This window comes from Mesoplodon mirus, assembly GCF_964341445.2.
Source record: "Mesoplodon mirus genome assembly, chromosome: X".
Taxonomy (NCBI): domain Eukaryota; kingdom Metazoa; phylum Chordata; class Mammalia; order Artiodactyla; family Ziphiidae; genus Mesoplodon; species Mesoplodon mirus.
In genome coordinates, this window is record NC_138981.1 from 121,379,466 (window position 1) to 121,388,189 (window position 8,724).

Here is an 8,724-nt window from a genome sequence, read left to right on the forward strand (position 1 = left end):
TGGACTCTCAACCACTGCGCCACCAGGGAAGCCCTATATTCTGGATTTGCTTACTCTTTTCATATCCTTGCCCAAGTTTCTCTTGGGTTTCGGTGTTTCTCAGTATTTTAGAGGCTCTTAATTTATTAGGGATCTGTGATATTTATTGCAAATATTTACTTATTTTTTTATTTTAATTTTTTGGCCATGCCGTGTGGCATGTGGGGTCTTAGTTCCCAGACCAGGGATTGAACCAGCGCCCCCTGCAGTGGAAGCATGGAGTCCTAACCACTGGACTGCCAGGGAAATCCCTTATGCTGCAAATATTTATGCCCAGTCTATCATTGGTCTTTTTATTTTCTTTATGATATTGATATTTCAGGCTGTTGTGAAAATGTTTAATATATTTCCATGTTTTCCAGTATCCTCCCATTTCTCTGCTCCCCAATTTATTATTATATTCTTTCTCTTAGTGTTTATACCTTTAATTCGTGTATATACCTCTATTATTTTTCAGATACGAGTGATCTATTTTGACTCTCAGCTATGAAAGATGAGGAACTCAACATATACATTAATACTATTTCCCTATCAGCTTTGTAAGTTACATTGTTTCTGTGTTGTCAGTGTTTGTAACAGTTACGTGTTTTCCCCCCTGAACATAATCCCTGCATGTGTTTCAATTTTAATATATCAGACAAATGAATTTAATAATAACTACCTTGTCCAATTTTCATTCAGTGTTTTTTTGTTAGCTAGTTTCTCTTTCCATTTTTAGTTACTTCTTCAAAAGGAAAAAAATTCCCATAAAACTCCTGTGAAATATATCGTCTGAGGTTTTGATGGTGAATGACAGTTTTGTTATGGGTAGAGTTTCTTTTCTTTCATTGCTCCGCTATCTTTTTAGCATTGAATGTTATTTTGTAGAAGTCTGAGGCCATCCTAATATTTTTCATCCATAACCGATTTGATACTTTTGTTGATTTCTTAGAGAATTTTTTTCTTTATATTTCAACATGATATATCTAATTGTTGTTCATTTTTTGTCATTTTTTTGTGGAACCTGGTGTGACCATTTAACATGTAGATTCGAGACCTGATTCCTTTCTGCAAAGTTTTCATAATTATTTCTTTAAATATGTATAATATATATTGATATTTATTTATGTTGACTCTCCTTTACCTGGCCTCTGTATTTTAAATTTTCTCAGACTTTTCTTAATGTTTTCTTCATTTCCACTTTATTCTCTTTACTTTTATCAATCCTGTTCTCTCTGTCCTTTACAATGATTTCAGAAGTATCTGTCATTCTTTGTGTTGTTTCTAGTTTGGCTTCATTTTGGTGACAGGTTTGTTTCCCACTTCTTTGCCGAGTGCTGCCAGCTCATGCTTTAGCTTCTATTGACTCGTACATATTCCTGAATCACATATTTCTTATTTGTTCTCTTGTTGTGCAGCTATGGATCCTTTATATTTTTTAAGTTGATGGCAATGTGCTATGTTATGATATGATGGTGATATGAGTCACATCTCTTTCTTGGCAGTATTTTTCTAGAGTGTTATTTTCCATTTTCTTTCTTGTTCCTTCCCTCCTATGGGAGTGCTTCTAGGAGCCTTTCAGTACCTTGCCTCCTTCCTAGTAATGCTGCTCTTCCTCAGTAAAGAAGTTACAAGTCAGCCTTTCTTGTCTCTTTCAGTCCAGTCCCAACAGCATTTTCTCTGGCAGAAATAACTCAGTGTTAGTGACTTGTACATTGCATACTTCCCATTTTCCTGAAACGAGACAGATCTGACTCCCCACTCCCTTTTTCAAGCATTGCAATAGCACTCTCATGTTTTCACTGTACCTGAATGTACCTAAATGATTTCTGACATTATTTTCAGAGTCAACGTTCTGTACTTTCTGTATTCGCCCCTGCTGCTCAGTAGTTCTGATGTCTTAATTGCCTGGGATAATCTGTATCCTTGAGAAGCGTTGAGCTAACCTTTGAGAGGGACTGAATAAGATTCAGCTCTGGGGGTGGAAGAACCTGAAAAGTAAAAAATGAAATATTAATGACTTAGAATACTTCCTCACTACAGCTGTGTGTGTGTTTCAAAAAATAAGATCAATTTTATTCTCAGTTTTTGGAACAACTTTTTATCCCCCTGTGTAACAAGAAGAAAAATGGAATGGTTTTAGTCATCTGTGGAGAAGAGGTACCACATATGTAGGAGATCCCATCAATATGTATATGGGAAAAAAGAAAAAAATCTGTTGTTCATTGGAATAAAAAGTAAGGAGGGTGAAATTAGTATCAGAAAATGGGCCTTAGAAGAGATAGAAAAGCACATATGGAAAGTTCGGCTTGTAGTGAGCTGAGAATGGATTGTTCCTTGCACAAAGTTTGAGTTCAGTGAGAACGTGTTGGGGATCAGAAAGGCTGGTCCCTGTTGCGGCTTTGCCTTAGATTTGCTCTGCGAAGCCCAGACAGCTTACTTGACTTCTGTGATTCTAAACTTCTATACCTATATCATGGGGATAATTATATCTTAGGACTAGTAAAAGAAAAAACTGCCTAGTATCTTATCTGGTAGTCAGTAAATGTTAACACCATTCTTCTTTTCTTTAATAGATATTATTTAGTAAAATAAGAATGTAAGATTGGCTGTTATGGTAGTCTTGTGGGTTTTGGTAGAAAGACACTGATATTGGGGGATTTGGAGTGTCAGGAGGAAATGTGGTCAACACATTAAAGTGGTGGGTATTAAAATGTATATTAAGAATTAATTGACATGTGAACAGCATTTGACACTTTAAAAGTCTCTTTCATATTCAGTTTCTTATTTGGGACTCACGCCAACTCAGTGAAGAGATATTTTTATTTACATTTTACAAATCGGGATATATTTTTATTTACATTTTACAAATTGGGATATTAAGTCTCTGAGATGCTCCAGGACTTGTCCATGATAAAAATGTCAGAATCTGGGCCAGAATTCTCACTCCAAGTCCAGTGCTCTTTTTACAGTTTCATGCTGCCTTTTGAAAGTAATGCCTTGTTCAGGTTGCCTATCTCCCATGGACCTTTGTTTCCTCGTTTATAATCTGAAGTATTTTCATTAGTGGGCCACTCTGCAGGTTCTTCTCTCATTTAATAACAAAGTAGCCCTTAAAATGAGCAACTGTCACCGTCCGCTCCAACTCTGAACCTCTATAATTTTATCTCCATTTTGCACAAACGCTGGAGTACTTACAGGAAACAGTACAAGATTTGAGAAAGATTCTGGGATTGCTCATTTTTTTAAAGCAACCTCCCCCCAAAATCCCCCCAAAACCTAAATGTCCATCAAAGGAGATAGACTTAATGATAAAGTACATCCCGATATGAGCTACTTCACAGAGGTAAAAATAATATTCTCTTTGTATTTTTTTTTTTGCGGTATGCGGACCTTTCACTGTTGTGGCCTCTCCCGTGGTGGAGCACAGGCTCCAGACGCACAGGCTCAGCGGCCATGGCTCACGGGCCCAGCCGCTCCGCGGCATGTGGGATCTTCCTGGACCGGGGCACGAACCCGTGTCCCCTGCATTGGCAGGCGGACTCTCAACCACGGCGCCACCAGGGAAGCCCATTTTCTTTGTACTTTTGAGGGGAAGTTCCGATAGGAATTGTTAAGCATAAAAGTAATTCATAAATACATGTAGAGTATGATGATATTTACAGATATTTTAAAACCTATATGTGTATGCATGTGTGTATGTGTAGACATATATGTACAAAAGGCAAAAAGAACAGAAAGATAAATGCCAAAATGTTAACAATGTTTACCCTAGACAGGGAAGTAGTATGAAAGAAAATTTTTGCTCTTTTACTCTGTATTGTGCAGATTTATTACAATGAGTACTAATGTAATTTAAAACATAGAATTAGTACTTATTCTGGATAGGTTTTGGTGAAAATGAAAAACAACTGTTGGTACCATTATAAAATAGTTCTCTTTTGGAAACAGTAATTCATGTTTTAGGAACCATAAACTTATTTACAGTTTGTTATAAAATAAGCATAATTGGTTTTATGAATCTGTTATGTTACTTCAATTCTTCTAAACAATTGATAATAAAACTCTGTTTTATCAATGAAAACAACCTGTACTCAAACTATTATTTCAGTAGTAAGTCTGGTCAGTGCAGTTAGAAATAGGTCATTCCTATAATACCTCTTCATTGTGTCCCTTTCTTTTAGGCAGTGACTTCCTTAGTAAAACCCTCATTGCTTGCCAGGTTTATTTGAATGGACTCCTAGATGACTTTTCTTCTTATTGGCTCTCTTCCTTCTAATCTGCTCTTTTCATTGCTGTTAGTGTTGCTTTTTTGAAACATAAACCTTACCACTTTTTTCTATTCAAAATCCTTCTGTGATCCCCATATCTTCAGAAAGTACTTAAATTCCATAACATAGCATTTATGTCTGGATTACTCTTTTTAAAAAATATCTTTTTATTGAGTTATAATTGGGCTGTCTTTTTTATTGTTGAGCTATAAGAGTTCCTTATGTATTCTGGATACTAGACCTAATTATTATTGGATGTATGATTTACAAATATTTTCTCCCATTTGATGGGTTGCCTTTTCACTTTTTGGATAGTATCCTTTGATGAACAGATGTGTTTAATTTTGATTAAGTCCAATTTATATATTTTCTCTTTGGTTAGTTGTGCTTTTGGTGTCGTATTTAAGAAACCATTTCCTAACCCAGAGTCACAGCAATTAACACCTACGTTTTCATAGTTTTTATGTTTTACCTCTATGTTTTCATCATTCTCGGAGTTTTAAGTTTTAGATGTTTCATTTTGGTCTTTGGTCCATTTTGAGTTAATTTTTGTATATGGTGTGAGGTAGTGGTTTAAATTAATTCTTTTGCATGTTGCTTTCCAGTGTCCCAGCACCATTTGTTGAAAGGAATATTATTTTAACCCCATTGAATTGTCTTGGCACCCTTATCAAAAATCAGTTGTCCATAGATGTATAGGTTTATTTCTGCAATCTCAGTTCTTTTCTATTGAGCTATGTACCTATACTTCTGCCAGTATCAAACTGTCTTGATTACAGTAGTTTTGTAGTAAATTTTGAAATTGAAGAGCATGAGTTCTCCAACTTTTTTCTTTCAACAGTTTTTGGCTATCCTTGGGCCACTTGCATTTTAGTATGAACCTTAGGCTCAGATTGTGCATTTCTTCAAAAAAGACAATTGGCGTTTCATACGGACTGTACTGAATCTGTATTAATTTGGGGTATATTGCCATCTTAATAATAAGTCTTCTACTCAGTGAACATGGAATATCTTTCCATTTATTTAGGTCTTCTTTAATATGTTACAGTGATGTTTTATTGTTTTATTATATGTCTTCCACTTTGTTAAGTTTATTTCTTAGTTTCTTATTCTTTTTGCTATTATTCTAAATTGAATTAAATTTTTTTTTCAGGTTGCTTGTTGTTAGTGTATAGAAATACAGTTGACCCTTGAACAACATGGGTTTGAACTGCATGGGTCCACTTATACATGGATTGTTTTCAGTAAATATGTACTACAGTACTACAATATCTGAACTTGGTTGAGTCTGTGGATGTGGAACCATGCATACAGAGGCCCAACTATAAAGTTATAAATGGATTTTCGACTGCTTAGGGGTTGACCCCCCCCAACCCTCGCATTGTTCAAGGATCAATTGTACACTTGATTTTTGTTTATTGATATCGTACAAATACAACCTTGGTGTACTTGTTTATTAGCTCTAATATTTTGCTTTGTGGATTGCTTAGGATTCCCTATATCCTAGATCATGTCATCTGGAAATAAATAGTTTTACTTCTTCCTTTCCAGTCTGGACGCATTTTATTTCTTGTCTTTCTTTTTATCCTTCATTCATTCATTTTTGCTTTATTTCTCTGGCTGGAGCCTCTACTACAATACTGAATAGAAGTGGCACGAGCAGACATCCTTTTCTTGATCTTAGAGGGAATGCTTTCATTCTTTCACTATTAAGTATGAAGTTAGCTGTGGGCTTTTCATAGATGCCCTTTATCAAGTTGAGAAAATTGTCTTCTACTCCTAGTTTGTTGAGTGTTTTTTTATCTTGAAAGGATGTTGGATTTTGTCAAGTGCTTTTTCTGTGTTTATTGAGATGATCATGTGGTTTCTGTTTTTTTCTTTTATTCTGTTAATATTGACTGATTTTTATATGTTGAATCAACCTTGCCTTCCTGGAAAAAAATCACATTTGGTCATGTAATATAATCCTTTTTACATGTTGCTAGGTTTGGTTTGCTAGTATTTTGTTGAGGATTTTTGTCTATATTCATCAGGAATAATGACATGTAATTTTTTTCTTGTGACCTCTTTTTCTGGTTTTGGTTTAAGAATAAGTTGGGAAGTTTTCTAAGTTAGGCCTCATAAAATAGGTTAGGAAGTTTTCTGCATCCATTGCTTTGCACTTGCTTTTTTCACTTAATTGTAAATTCAGAAGTAACTCTGTCAACTCAGAGTTACCTTCCTCATTTTTGTACAGCAGCATAATTAACTCTGTGGATTTGCCATAGTTATTCAGAATTCTCCTGTGTATGGTCCTATGTATGGGAAATATTTTGTTATTACAAAATTAAGATTCACCATTAATAACAATGTGCATATTTTGTTTTATATTTGTGGAGATATACCTTTACAGTAGGTGCCTAGGAAAAGGATTGCTAGATCAAAGGGTAAGAACATATGTAGTCCCTTAGATGTTCCTAAGTTCCCTCCCAAAACGTTTTTGGCATTTTACACACCCACCAGAAATGGATGAGACTGCCTGTTGTCCTGTAGCATTATCAGGATAAGGACTGTTTTGAATTTTTGACTATTTGATAGATATTTTTTAATGGTATCTCAGTGTAGTTTTAATTTGTACATCTCTGATTGTGAGTGACATTTTTTTATATGTTGAGGGCTGTTTTAATTTCTCTTTTCTATAGATTATCTGTTCATATATTTTGACAATTTTTTTGTATCTTATTTTTCTCCTTTTTCTCTCATTATTTCTGTTTTTTATTTTTATTTTTATTTTTTTGCGGAACGCGGGCCTCTCACTGTTGCGGCCTCTCCCATTGCGGAGCCCAGGCTCAGGACGCACAGGCTCAGAGGCCATGGCTCATGGGCCCAGCCGCTCTGCGGCATGTGGGATCCTCCCGGACCGGGGCATGAACCCGTGTCCCCTGCATCGGCAGGCGGACTCTCAACCACTGCGCCACCAGGGAAGCCCCTTCTCTCATTATTTAAAAGCTCTTTATGTACTTGGGGAATAGCCCTTTGTTTATAAGTCGCATGGATTTTATTCCAGTTTTTCATTTGTCTTTTACCTTTTTATGGTATTTATTTTTATTCCAAAATTTCGCATTCTTATGTAGACAGAATCATTAGTCTTTTATTGCTTCTAGATTTTGAGTTATATTTAGAAGATTTTATTTCCCCATATCCAGTTATACAGGAATCTCCCTCAATGTTTTCTTTTAATATTTCTGTGGATTCAATTTTTGAACTTTTACATTTCTGTTCTATTTGGTGTTTATTATGGTGTATGATGTATCCAATTTAATTTTTTCTTTCAAATGGCTCTTATTCTCAGTTATGTGATATGATTATCATATACTACATTTCCATGTGACCTTGTGTCTATCTGTGGATTTTCTTTGTGTTTTTCAGATATTATATTATGTGCAAAACTTCTTTTCCAATTATCATACCTCCAATCATTTTCTCTTGTCATGAAATTGTACTGAAGGTAGTGGAAATCCTTCCCTTGTTCTTCTCCTTAGTGACAGTGTTCCTAAAAGTTTCCATATCCACATATATATAAACACATATATATTTGTGTTGTGTGTGTGTGTGTGTGTGAGAGAGAGAGAGAGAGAGTGGGAGAGAGAGAGAGATGTTACATAACAGTGCTTAATTTTGTACAGCCTGTTTTCAGTATCTATGGAGAATATCTTGTTTTTGTTTACTTAGATTTATTAAAATGTTGGATAATGAATTTTTTAATATAAAAACATCCCTGCATTTCTGGAACAAATCGCATTTGGTCATAATATCTCTTTATTTTTATTTATTTATTTATTTTTATTTTTAAAGTTTTGGATGCACCATGCTGCTTGTGGGATCTTGGTTCCCTGACCAGGGATTGAACCTGGGCCCCTGGCAATGTAAGCGCCAAGTCCAAACCACTGGACTGCCAGGAAATTCCCATATCTCTTTATTTTTAATGTGTAGTTGGAATCTGCTTGCTAATATAAATCAAAATATTTCATTGATATTCATGCGCTTGGTCCGTAGTTTTCCTATTTGTGTTTTTATCAGGTTTATGTATCAATATTATACTTCCTTCATTAACAAAATTAAAGTTTTCCTTTTACTACACTCTAGAACAATTTAAGTAACAGTAAGATTTTCATATACAGTTTCAATTAAAAATCTGTTTGAACGAATTAGTCACTGCAAAGTTAGTGCGTCAGAATTCTCCAGTGGCAAAAAATAAGTGATATTTGAAAGTACTCTGTTTAGTAAATAGTTTATTATAAGTTTAATAGTTAATTATAGTTAATATTTGATAATAGTTAATAGTTTAATAAAATATTTAATAAGTACTTTTATATTATATAGTTTGACCTTCACTTCAAATTTCTGAATATGTTATATTCATTTTATGGATTAGAAAACTGAGGCACAGAAGGAT